The 17858-nt window shown below is 39.0% G+C and overlaps 2 protein-coding genes across 2 annotated transcripts in view; both read left to right on the top strand.

Moving 5' to 3' along the window:
- Window positions 1-17858, top strand: part of zeb1b (zinc finger E-box binding homeobox 1b) — a gene marked incomplete at its 5' end in the record, with an annotated part of 240925 nt that overhangs the window by 14965 nt on the left and 208102 nt on the right. The gene's annotated exons all lie outside the window — the stretch shown is intronic.
- Window positions 16642-17858, top strand: part of svila (supervillin a) — a 56293-nt gene continuing 55076 nt past the window's right edge. Inside the window, exon 1 of the mRNA XM_010779680.1 lies at window positions 16642-16654. The gene's annotated coding sequence lies outside the window, so the exon portion shown is untranslated. The remainder of the gene's footprint in view (window positions 16655-17858) is intronic.

The following is a 17858-nucleotide window of genomic DNA, read 5'->3' as shown; positions in this document are numbered from 1 at the left end:
ACAGGCAAACGGAAACCTGAACAAGACAAACAGTCAGAAAAGTGACTCTTACACTCGTTTACGTCACAACAAAAGATGGTGGGTGAGAATAGATCTTTAAAAACGATAAAGCAATGGCCCAGAATCAAGGTGAGACTATCCCGTCCTTTTTAACTCTACGACATTCGTTTCCACCGAATAAGTAAACGACTGTATTGAGTGAGTTAAGGCATAAAGTTTGCTTCATTAAGGGTGTTAATGAATAAGTTGTTCTCCAGTGCCTTGTTGTCCCTTCTTTAAAGGGGACCTATCATGCAAAATGCACATTTGATGTCTTTTATACCATGAAATATGTGTCCCGGTGATCCAGGGATGCTCACCAAGTGGTTCAGAAAAACACAACCCTCCTCTCTTTGTCTCCATTACCAGAATCTCTAAAAACGGGGCTGCAACGATTGATACAAGACTATCCAGAATTTGAATTATTTTCTACGTCACAGACAGTGTGGGCTCCGCTTAGTGTCAATTCTCCACCTAATCAGGAATGTGGGTTGCCCACGGCCGCCTTGCCGCTCGAAAGCGCTGGAGACGCTGTCGTACATAGCCAAGGCCCCCCCCCCCCCCCCCCCTGTAAGTGGTCGGCAAAAGCAGCGAAGAAGACTTCCTTTGCAATGGTGCCTCTTTCCTGTTTATTCATCCGCTGTGGGCTCTTTTTCTCCTCCCCGTTTGCGCGTTTGCTCCTGTAATTCAATGCAATCCCTCCCCGTCGAGGCAAGCACTGTAATTCTCTCCGGTAATCCACCAGCAGATGACAAACACCCACCTCTCCACCTCTTCCAAGGAACGAGGGGACCATCCGGCAGAGTTTCAGTTAGATTAACATTAACATGTCCGTTAAAGTTTAAATCTTCCGGACAAAATTAGAAAACTGCCGGTCAAAGGTCTTCTTTGTTATTTATTGAGCTTTAAAACAAATGAATAATGACTCTATATAATCATATAAGAATAAAACACGGAGGACGGAGGTCTCTTTTTCTCCCCCTCTTCTCCCCGCTGCAGCCTCGCAGCTGATCTCAAAGCACACTCCCCTCTCCTGCAGGGGGGCGTGGTCAGCTGCAGCTCACAGAATCAGCCCCTGCAAAAACAGGGCTGGAAAGAGCAAATAGAGCTAAATGAGGCATGGCTAAAATGCAGGATCTGTTTGGTATTTTGAAAAAAAAACTATATTTATATACTTTATAGGTATGGCCCTACAATACATTGTTCAAATATAGCATGATATGTCCCCTTTAAGGTATTATTAAGGTAGGGTTAATGTTGCTCTCAATGTGCACCAGATTGATGCTTTTAACTTCAATATTTAAAAAAAATCTTGAAAACAAAACAGTGCAGCATTGTCTCTGTGACCTATATCAGCCTATACACAAGCCACAGGCCAATGAACTTCCTGGCCCTGAAGCCAAGTTTCAACAAAGGAGATACAAGAATGCCTCAGATGGATAGATAGTTCGGCAATACTGAGAATATATACCATAATAACTTTAACCTTCAATATTTGTGTGTGTACCAGCAATAGTTTGATCGGGGCTATTTGTGTGTGTATTAAACTCACGTTTTTATCGATAAACAGTTTCAAAAAAACTTGGGCACCATTTTGAAGAGGGCAGCACATTTTTTTAAATGAGTAAAATATGTTTGGATTTAAATTTAAAACCAAAGTCAAAATTCTATAACTAATAGTTGAGTTGTTTGTTCACTAAAAAGGACTTCAAACTTTCCAATATCAACAAATAGCCATTATTTGTGACTCAAAAACACCTATGGACAGACGATAAGACAATTATATTCTTTTGCAATATTCTGAATAGTATGATAGAGGATTGTATCGATATTATAACTTGTACAACTTGATTATTAGAATATTTTTGTGTCAATTGATAGCAGCATAGAGTGTGTGCCTAAACTCAGCCTTGAGCCTGTACGATTAAATCCTCCATCTTAAAATACTTTCACTTTTTTACAAATTGAATCAGAATGTTTGTGTATTTCCTTTTAACTGCCAATAGAAGCTGATCAAATGTTTTGAGTCACTTCAAACTGCTTTATGTCTTTTTATACTTTAATGTCCAGACTGAAGATTTTGTGTTTTACACACCTTCGACCAGTGAGCCTCACAGATGCTCTTAAAATAGTAATGTGTAGGATCTTAATGAAGGGAACTAGAGTGTGAAGCAAGAGGTTGTTTTCACAAACTAGTGATCCGGAACATATTGATGCAGATCCAAAAGGTCATACAGCCAATAAATAGCATGCTGTTCCAGACTAAAAGGTTTGATATCTTCAAGGTTCTGTTGCTCCAGATCACAGAGGTACCAGAGTGCGACTAAGGACATGTTCCTTTTGTTTTTTTCTAACACTATTGTGTCTCACTACACTTCTTCTTACCCTCCACGTTTTTTTCAGATTGATTTACTGGCGATGAACACAAAAGGCGGGGTTGTTTTGGGGATTAAAGACCTATAAATCATTCCTGTTTTGCATGTTTCCCTTTGTTGTCATGGCAATCAAGCCCACCCAAACCATTCTTCCAACATGCGTCAGCCAATCAGCAAACACTGATGGACAAAAAACACATGTCAAACCCACGTTACAGGTGGAAGCTTGTTTCATCACTAGTACTGAGCCATGTCTCCTAGCAGGAGAGCATCTGCTTCCAATAGCTTTTCAGCCACCGCCCCCCTACCCCCCCGAAGTAGCCCGTGGGAGGGAATGGACCCATCAGACCTAGCTGAAGCTCGAGGCCCAGCTCTCCGAACCGGGGGCCCCAAAACAATGATGTAACACCCAACAGGCTTATGTAACTAATCTCTGCTGGCAGTTTCTACCTCAGAAACACAGAAGATGGAGACCCTGGGAACACTCAGAAGAAGCCTGTGATTCAGACTGTCAAAATATGCACACTAAATACTAAATATAATGACACAGTATGGATCATATTTAAAGGTTGGAACAACCAGATATAAAAAGTGACCCTCAATCATTATTAAATGATAAAGGTGCCCTTGGGTTCTAGATGTTTCTGTACATTTGTTTTTCTCTGGGCCCTGTGCAGTTTACTCATTGGCCACTGCTGTTGCCGGTGCATAGGAATAACAAAGGTCAATCTAAAAACACCCAGTATAGATCAGTGGACTCTGATTTTGAGGCATTTAAAAAAAAAATTAAAAGTTTAAAAAAAGCTTCATCCATCTCCACATTTTCATGTTTTGAAAAACAATAAATGTAACACTTTGGCCCATTTTGTTCAAACTGACGCTTGATAAAGGCCATGTTTCTATTAAGCCATCGTTTAAAGTGTGTTTTTCCTTACATTTTCCTCCAATATCAAATCCTTTTCCATCTAATCCACAAACTGCAACTGAATTTACTTTAGGCAACTTTATGTTTAGGTTCGAAGTATGTTGCTTTTGTAATAAAATGACACTTTTGATTTTTTTTAAACATGAAAAGTTAAATTCCCAGGCAATAAAACACATTTTTGCACAATACAATTCACTCTCTAGTGCAGCCTTAATTGGCCTGGTACCAAGTACGCTAGCTTACGTTAGCTACAATAGGTAAGATCGTATAACTGACACTCATCCAGTCAGTTTGTTGACCCTATGCCTCCTCTTTACTTGTGCCACTGTCAGAATGTTTTAGCCAAAGATACATTTGCGTGTGGATTTACCACAAAAGTTCCATCAAAGAGTAAACTCACCAGGAGATACGTATCCTCTTTACTTTTTTTCACATTTTCCTTTGGCTAAACAGGAAAAGCGCAGATGTTAATAATAACAATAACGATGCAACAATCGTCATTACTGTTATTACTTACACCTGCTCTTTTTCTGCTATACCTCAAAGGCTATAGGCCAATTTGACCTGCCACCAGTCAGGCTGTTGCTAGATAATTGTATTACCAGTATCAAGCTAGGGTAATTGCATACATATAGGTAATGACAACAGGCCAACAACAGCATTGATGTGATATTGCGGTTAGAGCTACATTATTTAGCCACAAGTTTGTACTGTGGTTAGGGTTGTAAATGTTTTTTAAACAAATGAATAGCAACCTAGACTGGGGTAAAGTATAGCATTTTGGCTCTGGCATAGTGGATGTGCCAGTCCTTAACAGTTGACTCACCTTTTTAATACAGTACCACTATTGTACACACTAACACACTCTAGACTCTTTAAGTTTAGACAACCTATTGCCAGACAAGCTTTATGGGCTAGCAGTGTGCTGGAATAAACATTATATGCAGCTACAGCTTAATGCCATTGCTACACAGATAATCACCACATAAGATTATAATGTCCTACAACTGCACACAGGTTGGAAGCCTAATCACCACTTTCATCCAACTCCACTGTTGTTATTTCCTTATCCAAAAACAATACTAACACTAATCACAATCAGCACCGGATGTTGCTGTCAAAGGACAATATAAAGTGTTTTAATGTTTCTGAATGTTGTTGCCTAATTTGCAGGCTCAGGCTATGTGGGCCTAAATGTCAGGTTGACAGGTCGACCGTTAACTGGGAAGAGTAAATGTGTTTGTTTTCATTCAAACTTAAGCAAAGGTAACAATAGCAGTAAGAAGAGTGGCAAAAAGACAATGGAAAAAAATGACTACAACCAAGGGTTGGAATGAGAAACGTATTCATTAAAAGTCCGTTTGGATCCACAAACCTGAGGAAAAGGATCAATCTAGAACAGGAGTGTCAAACTCAAATACACAGTGGGCCAAAATAAAAAAATCGGTACTAGTCGAGGGCCGGACTGGTTCAATGTTTATTGCAAGACTTATTGAAATGAACTTATTGCACATATTAAACCTGGAACTAACAAAGCTTAAATGATTGCCTATAAAAACAACATTAAACATTAAATAATCAGTTCATTCATTTCTTATGGCTCTATTTGCAGCTTTTCCAGAGTCATTTCCTTTTAGTACATTTTCCCACAGGCCAACAACAGCTTCAACAAAACTATTTCCCTCAAAGAGAAACCAAACATGCCCTGTTGTCGAGAGAGAGAAAGTGCAGAAGGAAACATCCATTGAAACTCAGTGTGCTGCTCTGTGATGCTAGTTCAGATACTTGGCATCTCATCTCGGGTGCAAGTTCATCAATGTTTGGGGTCAGGCTCTGAGCTGAGGAAATCCTCAGGATTGAGTGAAGGTGTGCGTGCAATATACAGGCAGGCCAGATCTAATAGTAATAAAAAATTATCCTGCGGGCCGAAATTAAATCCACCAAGGGCCTGATTTGGCCCCCGGGCCTTGAGTTTGACACATGTGATCTAGAAGATCAATCAGAAGTAATTCCACTGTTTGTCCATTAGTATGATCAAGCAAAAGGTACTGAAGTGTTGTCACAATTCCTCTGGGTTCATTGACCTCACTTCTTAAAGGTTTGGAATTAGCTTCCCTATGCACTTCCAAGTATGGAGCAAAAACACAGAAGTAGCCTATTACCCACAGGTTGTTTATTTTGGTCGATTATAAGCACCAGACTACCTGCCAGAAAAGAAGGAAAAGAAAAACACTGGACAGTGCACGGTGTGTGCATGTGGTTGTCTGTTTAGGTGCATGATTGTTTTGACAACAAATGTACTCAAGTTAAGCTGCAGGCACAGTGGTGATACACAGATCTTTTTAAGAAGTTACAAAAAAAGATTAATTATTTCTTTGCCATACATTGCTGCAATTGGCTGTTTTGCTTTAAAGACACAACCATAACACATACATTGTGGCAGTGTGTTTGCCTTTGCCACACCATACACAATTTGAAAACCCCTCCTATTTACTTGCCAGATATATAAGATCTTTAAAAAAGTATTCTTGATTTTAACTTTTAGTTAGACAAAACACTGAGGATTACTGGCGTTCCAACTACAAAAGTCTACATTTTAAATCAACTACAGCTGCATGGTATGTAGTAGTACGTATGCCGAAATAAAGACTATATTGTATTTAGTAAAGCTAGACCTTGAGCTTTGTTTGTTTTGCTATGACTCTTCGCAGACGAGCATGGCAAGTTTAAATTACAAGATTTTTCAACGCAGTTTGGCTATGCCCTCTCTACCTAACTAGAAGCGCACTTAATGACGCAGACACCTCTTCTCCACTGTGCTGTAGTATTGGATGTCATGTAACATGTAACTTTATAGCGGCATGGTCTTCGCTCAGAGACAATAAAATAGTCTTGGGCCTGGGTCTCTAGTTTCACAAGTTGCCTATCGTCAAAAGCAGACGCATAGCGTACTCCCTCCCTCCTCCTGATGGAGGTGATGTAAACCCGTTTGAATGGTGTCGCCAGTGTTAAAAGTCTCCACCTGTCGGGAAGATGGGCTCACCTTATTTCACTTTTTTTTATTTTAAGAATTCCATACCAAATTAAATGTCCTTAAAAAGTTTCCGTGTGCTGCAGACCTGCAGCCTGTGATACACTATTCAACGGGTTGTGCTGCAGGTCAGGTAATCGCGTTGATAGACAAACGTCTCTCCTTTTTTTGTACCGTTGCACGAAAACCCATTAAGTTGACAAAATATGAAAGTCCTCCTCCCTCACGTTAGAAAACAACATGGACCTGAATTCAGGAAAGCATTTAGGCTTACTTACCGAGGCTGTCTTGCAGGGAACTACTTTTTTCCCGGTGGCTGTTAAACCACCTTCAAACACGAGCAATTGTAATATCCCGCGGACACACACGCATGCACAACCGACTGTCATTCACACAGAACCGCCTGCTGCGAACTTCTTCTGGCAAGTCAAATACATACACAACGTGTTTCCAGATGGCTTTTCAAAATAAAAGCCTAATTGAATTTGGACCTCGTGTAAACGTAAGCAAATAGGCTATTGCTAAATATAACTCGTTTTTTTAAGACAATGGAAAAATAATTATTTTTTTAAAGAAAATGTTGTACTGCAGCCCATATGAAATAGGCTACAGACACACACGTTTGTGTTGTAAAGTTAGGCCTTTCTACTATCTGTTTTTCCCATCAGTATTACTAATCTTATCTGATTGATTAATCTTTATTGCAGGTTTAGTTATTTGATTTAAAGTTAAGGAAACGTATATAAAAAAGGGTTTGCCAATCCCTTAGACTTTCATTTATGCACCATCAAACAAAAAAGAAAATGGCAATTAAATTACCATCGCTTTTATTTTGAAGGCAGGCTCCCATATGCATTGAACGCTGTGGTGTGGGTTAACACTTTTCTTTAAAGAATGGATCCTTTCTGTGCAGCTATATTGTGTTCACAAAACTTGAGAGAGCTTCTTTAATTTTCAATTTAAAAATGTTATATTCTCTAGTCATGTCTCTAATACACGTGCACAGGTACGTTTACAGACAGTGTTTTCCCTGAAGTGACTTATTGGGTCAGCCTCAGTGCGATTACTGCGATAGACAATCAATTCTCAGTCTGCTCTAATGGAAGAGTTAACAGTCAACATATCCTGTCCATTAAAAACTAACCTAGATAATATTCAATTGGATCACAGTTTAAAGTGCCTCTATCTTTGTGACTCCAGCACTTAATATGCTTGTAAAATGCAAAATGCTTGAGGTGAATAGATTGCCCTCAATTGCTGCCAAACCCTATTCAAAGAGAGGATGTATTATTGGGAGGTCTTAGGCAAATATCAGATGTGAGTCACTGAGGTGGAAAGGTTACCATGTGACTCTGTTTGACTGACTTGTCGCCTCTGCGCTTTGTCCACTATGCCTTCTTTGAATAGTCTCCACAGTTGCGATTTTCAAGGCATGTTGCTAAGGGAAACAGGCCAATGCTAAGGAAAACAGGCAAATGATCCCCAACCACAGTCAGAATAGTTGATGAGCCTGTAGTGAACATGAAACTCACCAGCAGCCATATGGAAAACACAGAGGATTTAATTGGTTAGAGCTGTAGGTTCAAAACAAGAACCACGTCATCCTTTCTTCAGTGTTATGATATTCTAAGTTATGCAGCTTTGCAATCACATGTTAACCATGAAAGATAAAGGACTCTTTGTTACAAACCTGGAATTCCATACACAATGATTTTGTTGCCAGTGCTGGTACCAAATACCTTTCAATATGCTACAAAAGATGACAATTACATGGTGAATAGTGCATTCCAAAATTGCCAGTACCTAAGATATGAAAGTCAAACGCAGAATGTAGACTAGACTGCAAGTGACCTTATGCTGTTACAAATGATGTCTTATTGAAATGCATGTAGCAGTGAAGACTGGAAAATAAGACATTTGATATCCTCATTCAAATGTGCTTCCTGGTGAAAAATCTTTAATGAATCTTCTAACTGTTGATTAAAAATATTTCTATATTTCCACAGGGGTTACATCAGACCGAGTGTTATTTTAAACCAAAGGTAGGTTAAGATGAATGGTTTGTAAGTATTTAGAGAAATATCTGAAACAAGGAGTGCCGAAAATAGCTTTGCTTTAAGTGTTGATGTTAAGAAACCGAAAGATACAACAGAAACAATATGTGATATTAGAGTAAATACAACTGTCAATACTTGACTTTACTAACAGAGTTTACCAGCAGGTTTAAAACAGCATTATTATTATATTTTACAAAATATTATCACAGCAAGTCATATGAGGATACATTACATTACATCTCGCTTGTTAGACACTTTTATCCAAAGCGACTTACATGCTTTCAGTACTGTGTGCAATCCCCACAGGAGCAATTTGGGGTGAAGTGTCTTGCCCAGGGACACAACGACATGCTGACTACAGTGGGGTTCGAACCTGTGACCCCCTGATCCGAACACCAACGCGCAACCCACTGCACCACACGCCTCCGCGTTGCTTTTCTTTCCCATCATTTGCCATATTATATTTGAGTCCATCAGATGTTTGTGTGTGTGTGTGTGTGTGTGTGTGTGTGTGTGTGTGTGTGTGTGTGTGTGTGGGTGGGTGGGTCAATATCTGGTCGGATATACCATAATGGTTTCCTGGAGTACAATGAAAGCCAGTAGGGCTGATTTCACTTTCTTGATTCTGGGAAAGTATGATGTTGACTGTAGACCCTTTAGCCTGACCGACATGCAGTCTCTAAGCAGGACCAGGTTCCTCTCATTTCAGCAGCGGTTTGATGGCAATTCCATGTGGCATGAGAAACACATGTGGCTCCAGCCGGCCTTGGAGGATGGGACGATACACACATGGGTTTGGCATGGACTGAAAGGCTCGGGCAAACATGAAGTTCTCCAACATCACGTAGAAAAGAAACAATTTCACTGAAAGCCAACTGAAAAACATCATCAAATCATCAATAAAGCGCACACATGTGTCAAATCATAATAACTAATAGTAAGTCTGGGATGGGGGTTTACAGCTTTCAATTGCTTAAACACGTTTTTTGAAAACAGGGCTTATTTTCTCAAAACCACACACCCAAAGTGTAAAACACCTCATATATCCTGCAGAATTACTCAAAACTACACAAAGTTGCACCACAATCTTTCACCAATTGGCACACACTTCATTTATAGTACAAGACCATTTGTCCAACCAAGTACACACCAATGTGCTGATGAATCTAAAGCACACTTATATTTTATGACGTCCTGTATGTAGAGAATTCTGAATATAAAGATTGTTCAAGTCAACAAAAATATGTGCAGAAACACAAATATACTGTTACTATACTTTTATCTCCAAAACAAATGGTGCTATTCATGCACAACATAGTTACAGTTGTGCAAACCAAAACGACGCCTCTGCCAAATACAGTGAACGAAAAGGAAAACTTTGAGGAAAAATAAATAAAAAATATATTTTTACAATAAACAGAGGAAAGAAAAAGTGCTTTGGCTGCATTTTACAGCACCTCATCCACATGCAGAAGAAGTACATATACATCTTCAACCGTTATGCTGCAAATAACTATTCAACTGACATCAATTCATCCTCCCTCTGTATATGAGGTGTTTTGCACTTTGGGTGTGTGGTTTTGTGAAATGTGTTAAGTGTTTTGAGAAAATAAGCCCTTACGTGTGTAAGCATTTGAAAAAACTGTGGATGTAGAGTTATCATGAACGGATGCAGTGAACAATGAATTTTCTATTCTTAGAACATGACCAGCTGTGGGGCTAATAATCTATTACATTTCCTGTGGGTGTCTCCCTAGAGGAAAAGCCTTTGGGTCATTAAAGTTCAATGGCAATCAGAGGGGTAATGTGATTATACTGTGTGTGATTCTGGCATGAAGGTGGTACTGGAGGAAGGCACATGGAGTGTCCGAATAAACAGCGTTCTTTTTGATCAGTAGATTCGTAGCAATAATGCACAACCATTTAAAGGGGACCTATCATGCAAAATGCACTTTTGTACATCTTTTATACATGAATATGTGTCCCCGGTGTGTCAGGGAACTCACCAAGTGTCAGAAAACACAACCGTCTGTCTTTTCCTCCATACCCAAATCTCTAAAAACGGGGCTGTAATGGATCTGATACAGACTGATACAGATTTGAAAATAGTGTGACGTCAGTGACGAGGAGCTCTGCCTATATGGCCAACTCTCCACCAATCAGGGGAATAAGAGGTTGCCGTGGCATGGTAACAGCATGGTAACATGACGCTCGTAACTCGGCCCCCTCCTTTGCAGGGGGGCGTGGTCAGCTGCAGCGCATGCAAAGACAGGGTGGAGGAGAGGAAAGTAGAGCGAAATGAGGCATGGCTAAAATGCATGATCTGTTTGGTATTTTGAAAAACGTATTTATAAACCTTATATAGGTATGGCCCTACAATATATTATTCAAATATACAGCATGATAGGTCTCCTTTAAAGGTGGGGTAGGTAATTTTGGAGAAACCAGCTCGAGTGCGCTAGAATTTGAAAATACACAGCAGGAAAAAATCTGCTACTTCCTTACAGAGCCCCTCCTCCTCCAACACACACAAACGCGCACATGATCAATGAGGGCACGAGATAAGTTTGTGCACAGATGGAAGGCTGACAGGCAGGTAGGCCATCCAGTTATTTTAGCCGGGCTGGCTAAAATGATTGGTCGTGCTTTTTACAGTACGGCTTCCACAGATTTTGTCAAAGCACTTAAGATATTCATTGCTATCGGGATGTTAAGAGCATTTCATGGAATATAACAAAAAGTGTATCTCGAGCCGGTTTCTCAAACTTACCTACCCTTTAAGCTGATTTTGTGGCCTTAAGGTGAAAAGGTCTAAAACATTACAGCAACTCTGTTAGGCTGTACTCATAAACATCTTTGAGATAAATGCTAATACCTCTGCCAACTCCCTCCCTGAATGTAGACCAAGACATGAGAGTAAAATACAATTCAGCTTGGATTATTTAAATTACATAAATTATATTATTGACTTCATAAATTGGACTGAATGTCTTCCAAGAGACATCCAGGTGGAAACAAGCTCACTCTGTGTTTATTCCAAGCGTTTCCTTTTCCATGCTGTTACTCCAACTCTTACTCCAACTTCTTAGCTTTTCATTTAGCTCATTTGACAGTACACAGAAATGTTGGAAAGAAAAAGTAATAATGTCATACCGCTTACATAACTTTTCAAATGTACCCTGTTTAAAAAAAACAGCGTAAACTCTCCAGGATGCAGCTGTTTTTTCAGATTGGCTGAATTTCAGAAGCACCAATTAACAAAAGTATAGGGGTAAGGAATATGGTTAAACAAAAGGTTATGGCTAGCAAGTTGTAAATTGCTGAGAAATAACTGCTGATGTTTGTGTGGATTCAGAGCATCAAGTTTCCGTGGGCCTGTCTCATTGCTGCATGCCAAATGAGTGTGCATTCTTGGCATGGAGTGGTCGTGTCTGTTGAGGGCATTTTACTGTTCTGCTCCTCCCCTCGTCTACTCTGTCACTAGTATAAGCCCCGGTAATGAGGTCAAACTAACAGCACTTTCTGGCAGCTCTAGACACACTAACAAGCTTTCTTTTATCCCATTGTTCTTTATATATCAGGACAGACTAGACCTTGTAACCTTGTTTGGTTCTGCAGTGCTGATATTTCAGATCCCTCCCTGCCATTACCTTTAATTGAATTTTCAGCATTGATGTGAGCAGCATTGTCTTTTGTTTTTGTGGATGAGAAAGATGCCGTGCATGCCAGCAAGTGCTCAAAAAGAATCTTATTTCCATAATCCAAATGCTTAATGATGGACTCCATCAGCCACAATGACCTGTGAGTAAAACGTACCGGCAGAAAATTGCAGAGTTGTCAACAATGCACCATTTAAGTGTGAGAGTCCTTACCCACTATAGTGTATATCTTGTGTTTTAATTACAGTGGATGTCCAAGCTCGCTAGAAGAAATGTTATTCAGAGCAAATAGGGTCCTCTAATTGTTATAATTTTGGATGTCAGAAAAGCTTTGATTGTGCAGCACATTGCCTTGATTTGAACTTGGTAATCCTTACTGTGATGAAGGCCAGTTGAAGATATTTTTGTTTCAGAGTTGTGTTTCCCACAGCAATCATATACCATGTTCTCACAAGGGGTTTGTACACCCCTGAGAGAAGTTGTTGGATGTGAACAGTGCAGTGAGACTGAACAAACACATGTTGGTGAACTTTTTTCACTTTAATTGATACAACGCAATGACATTTTTAAAGTTAGACAGTTTAATTTATTTTAAACATTAATCACATACGTCAATGGTAATATAACTAACTTATAATGTATATCATTGCTCTTTAAATACATACTATATTGTATTTGTAAATTAATGCTTAAAGAGTCCCTTCAACCAAATGACAAAACATTTTTTTGTCTTACTTAGCCTTAGCACCATGCTGCTTGTAGTACTGTTTAACGTAAGTTATCTGTCACTTCAATTTAAGAGTAAGACAATTACAATTGCTGCTTGAGATGGAGCTAATGCTAACTGCTTACTGCTTGCTAGTTTAATTAGAACTTATGTACACCCATAGTCCTGAGCACCCAGGTGTTTTCACTTATGTTGCCTAATTAGAGCCTGATTGATTGACATTATTGAAATAATGTAATTCCACCCAATTAACACCTGTTCACGATAATTGAAAACACCTGTAAGTTTCACCTTAAGTTTATCCGTAGCTGTAAAGTAAATTGTAGAGGAAAAAGTAAAGTACTAAACTGTATGTCCCTTTGAAACGTAGTGGAGATACAATATATTCAAATGGAAAAACGGTCTAGTGAGTTAAAGTCTTTTATTCAAATTACCCAGCACAATCTTACCTAGTTAAGATTTTTTTCGACCAATCATCAACATTTTCCTGACAAATAAAAAAAAATGGAACATGTCTATATAATTATAGACTGGTATGTGTTAATATGGTAGGGATGGTCTCTGAGCGATGCAAAGGTTGTGATCCGTGCTGTAATGTTTACTGGGAATAGCAGGCAGACTAGAAAGGCCAATAGTATAATGGTGTGTGTGTGTGTGTGTGTGTGTGTGTGTGTGTGTGTGTGTGTGTGTGTGTGTGTGTGTGTGTGTGTGTGTGTGTGTGTGTTGGGAAGGATGGTTGACCTATTCCAGGATGGATGTCATCCTGGCTGGTACATTTTATTCCAGACTGAGCCCATAACTTTTCTCTACATATTAAATCCTTGCTAATTACAAGTGCATGCTTTCAGCAGCCTTGGGAAACAGCCCTGGCTAGGGATGGAGCTAAACAGTAAAAGTTGGAATTTATCATTTTGGCCCCGCAAGGTGGAATTATTTGACTTTGAGACATGAGACACTGCACAATAAAATGACTCAACATTTGCCAACACTTCCCTTGCACTACAGACAACAGGTTCAAACACAACACTAGACTTAAACACTTTTAATAGTGGATGTTACTCTAGTAGTTTGCTTGAAAGACAATTGGTATCAATTCACTAATACAGTAGATGTAAACATACATGGACATGTTCATTTGGTTTTTATTTTAAGCCCCTCTTATGTTTAATTTGGATTCTGTTTATGCTCTGTGGGTTTAGGAAACACAAGAATTTTCAAAATAACATGAGCACCACCATGCGACCTCATCATGTGACATAGTTTTGTTATCCTTTTGTGGACATAGAAATGAAAAACAGGTGGTTGTGCCATGGATTTAGTCAAACTGTATGTCAGAGAGATATTTTTTTTCAAGGCCCTGTTTTTCTAAGATTACTGAAACGTATGATGAGGCCAACCAATGAGACATACCCAACTGCAACTGATTATTGTGAAAAAAATAATTATATGAGACGGTGTGGACGTGGGCCAGAGCGAATGATATAACGCGCAGTCATTTAAAATAAGGTCATGGTTCATGGATAATCATAGACTTTTGAGCAGTGATTATAGCGGGAACCCTACTTGTACATTTCAACAGTGTATACATGTTATATTGTCAAACATATTCACCAATAAAGCAGGATAAAAATGAAAGACTTTGGCTTTATCAAACGTTACAGGAAGAAATAAACTGCTTTTTGTCTTCTTTTTTTTTCAGCTTCAGTTAACGTTGTCATTTTTGCATCATTCTCAACTGTTTCAGCCTCTGTGACCCTGCAGATATGCCATGTTGTATCTATCTAACCATGCCTTTATTAAAGTTTTCCTAAAAGCAAAGTCACGTGGAATATCTAACATAGGGGAAAGCATGGGTCTCTGTGCCTGAAAGAAAGAATAATCAAAAAACATAAATAATGCAAAAGCTCATTGGGCTGTGCAGATTAGAGAAAGAACACTACACAATCTGCTTTTTGCTTACACGTCTGACTTGTGTTGATGGAAGGCTTTGCACGCAAGAGAGAAATAACTAAAGAAAACATGAAAGAATGGAGGGGGTGACAAGATGGGAACAGGAAAAGAGGAGAAGAAAAACAAGTGAGAAATGCTAATGATGAGTGTGTGTGGTAGAGTGTGCATGAAGACTGTTACACCTTTAGTTGTGAGGACCTAACCTGAAATAAATGATCAAATATGAGGCCCTTTTTTTCCAAAAAACCTCCACACCTATAAAGCATTGCTACCTTGTGAGTGGATGTGTGCACAATGATTAGATATTTTTCTTATTCAGTCTGAAAGTCCAACATTCATGTTCATATGGTTTTTGATAGGAATGGGTTGTGATTTTGCTCTAGCGTATGACATATCCCTCCCACTGATGTCATTTTAATTTATTACATTTTCAGTAATTACAATGCAAGCACGCTCCGACCCGTTAAGTCAGGGGTGTCAAACTCAAATACACAGTGGGCCAACATTACAAAATCGCTACTAGTCGAGGGCCGGACTGGTTCAATGTTTATTGCAAAACGTATTGAAATGAACTTATTGCACATATTAAACCTGGAACTAACAAAGCTTACATTATTGCCTATAAAAACAACATTAAACATTAAATAATCAGTTGCATTCATTTCTTATAGCTCTATCTGCAGCTTTTCCGGAGACATTTCTTATGATTACTTTTTTCCACAGGCCAACAACAGCTTCAAAAAAACAATTTCCCTCAAAGAAAAAACCAAACATGCCCTGTTGTCGTGAGAAAAAAAGTGCAGAAGGAAANGCTAGGCCACTCCAGGACCTTGAAATGCTTCTTACGAAGCCACTCCTTCGTTGCCCGGGCGGTGTGTTTGGGATCATTGTCATGCTGAAAGACCCAGCCACGTTTGGCTGGGTCTTTCAGCATGACAATGATCCCAAACACACCGCCCGGGCAACGAAGGAGTGGCTTCGTAAGAAGCATTTCAAGGTCCTGGAGTGGCCTAGCCAGTCTCCAGATCTCAACCCCATAGAAAATCTTTGGAGGGAGTTGAAAGTCTGTGTTGCCCAGCGTCAGCCCCAAAAAATCACTGCTCTAGAGGAGATCTGCATGGAGGAATGGGCCAAAATACCAGCAACAGTGTGTGAAAACCTTGTGAAGACTTAGAGAAAACGTTTGACCTCTGTTATTGCCAACAAAGGGTATATAACAAAGTATTGAGATGAACTTTTGTTATTGACCAAATACTTATTTTCCACCATAATTTGCAGATAAAATCTTTAAAAATAAGACAATGTGATTTTCAGGATTTTTTTTTTTTCTCATTTTGTCTCTCATAGTTGAGGTATACCTAGGATGAAAATTACAGGCCTCTCATCTTTTTAAGTGGGAGAACTTGCACAATTGGTGGCTGACTAAATACTTTTTTGCCCCACTGTGTATATATATATATATATATTTTTTTTTTAAGTGAAACATCAAGGGCTTTTCAGAAAACATCCGGGGCTTGAGCCGAAGTAGCCACCCCCTAGCGCCGCCACTGTTTTTTTTACAGAATATTGGAGTTTGTCTTCTCATCTAACACCTTTGTAATTTGTATTGATACAGTCGGATGTTAATAGAGTTTTGTTGATGAGTAGACAATCAAAATCAAGTTGTCTTTAAGGAAATATATGGGTGCAACTTGATTTTGATTGTCTACTCATTTCTCGCAGGTGTTGCACTATTTAAGGGCCAAAAGGAAACTCTATCACAGATTTAATATACAATTGAAACAGTGTAATGACCAAGTCAATCATTTGTTTTCAGGAGCAAGTGGCGTTCAGAGGTCCGGACACTGAAGGGAGAAAGTTGCACGCTTCTGTCCCAATGGTCATCTTGTAAGTAAGTCAGCTGGTTATTTGATCCTCTCATAAAAACATGTTTCTGAAAGTTTAACGAGATAAAAGACACATGACCTGCAGACGGGGACGTGCACATTACTGAGCAGCACGGCCCCTTGATCCCAGTAGAAAGGGGGTATCAGTCTTTCCCTGTCTTGGGGTCAGCGTGACATGAGCTGAACTGTTTTTCTGGTTCGCTTCCACCAGTCAGGGGTATCCATTTGTCAATGACATCATATGTTGATATGAGGATGTGAATGAACAACAGACCCTAGCTGTATTAACATTGCCAAACCTTTTACTACTTTCCATGGTTCAAGCGTGCCCTCTGTATTTTTATTATAGTTTTAGTTGTTTTGGACTTCTTAGTGTGGTTTTAGTTGGATTACTTTCGCAAATGTTTACTTAAAGTTAATTTTAGTTTTTTTTTTTTGATCATCAGTCATTTAAATGGTTTTATACATACTGTATAAATTCCAGATTCATTGTTTCTTTAAACAGCCAAAAATCTGAAATTATTTTCTATATCTGCATTTGTATTTAACTGTTGTTGGCTGTTCAACATGTTTTTGCTGTCCTAATGAGCTCCATTGTGATTGCCAAATGCATTAACAATCTGTTGGTTGGATTATTGACATACAATGCTCAAAATAGCTTTTTGTGAAGCCTTTAAATAAACAGTTTAACAGTTTTGTATAGACATATAATCGTTAAATTGTGAAGAGGGTTGAGAGAAAAAGTAGAATCCAATGGTTTGATCTTTAACTGTGTTCTCTCTAAACATTTTCTCTTTTGGGTCAATTCTTAATATGCAAGCAAACTAGTAACTATAACTGTCAGAAGAATCCAGTGGAATAAACTAAACACATTTGATGTTCTTTACAGTCATGTAGAATCAGTAGTTGGGCAATGACCATCTTAGATCTCAGGCTCCCTCATACAGTGCTCATTGAATATGTATTGAACAAAGTACAAGAACTAAGTAAAACATTCAATCTGAGCCATGAAATAGTATAAAACTAAACATATAAGCAAGGAATACAACATACCTTCATATTTATCTCCCAGCTTTCTAAAGGTCTGGTGTTTTTATCTAGAGCCCAGCAACCTTTGATTTTACTGTTGGTCAATGGCTGGTCTACTCTCTCCCTCCGCCTGTGCTGAGGACAGCTCTACACACACAGAACACAGATCCCCCCCCACCC

The sequence above is a fragment of the Notothenia coriiceps genome, unplaced genomic scaffold (assembly GCF_000735185.1).
Source record: "Notothenia coriiceps isolate Sejong01 unplaced genomic scaffold, NC01 NC01_scaffold00020484, whole genome shotgun sequence".
NCBI lineage: Eukaryota > Metazoa > Chordata > Actinopteri > Perciformes > Nototheniidae > Notothenia > Notothenia coriiceps.
The sequence above is the reverse complement of the archived record's forward strand: the minus strand, read 5'-3'. Positions and strand labels throughout refer to the sequence as shown.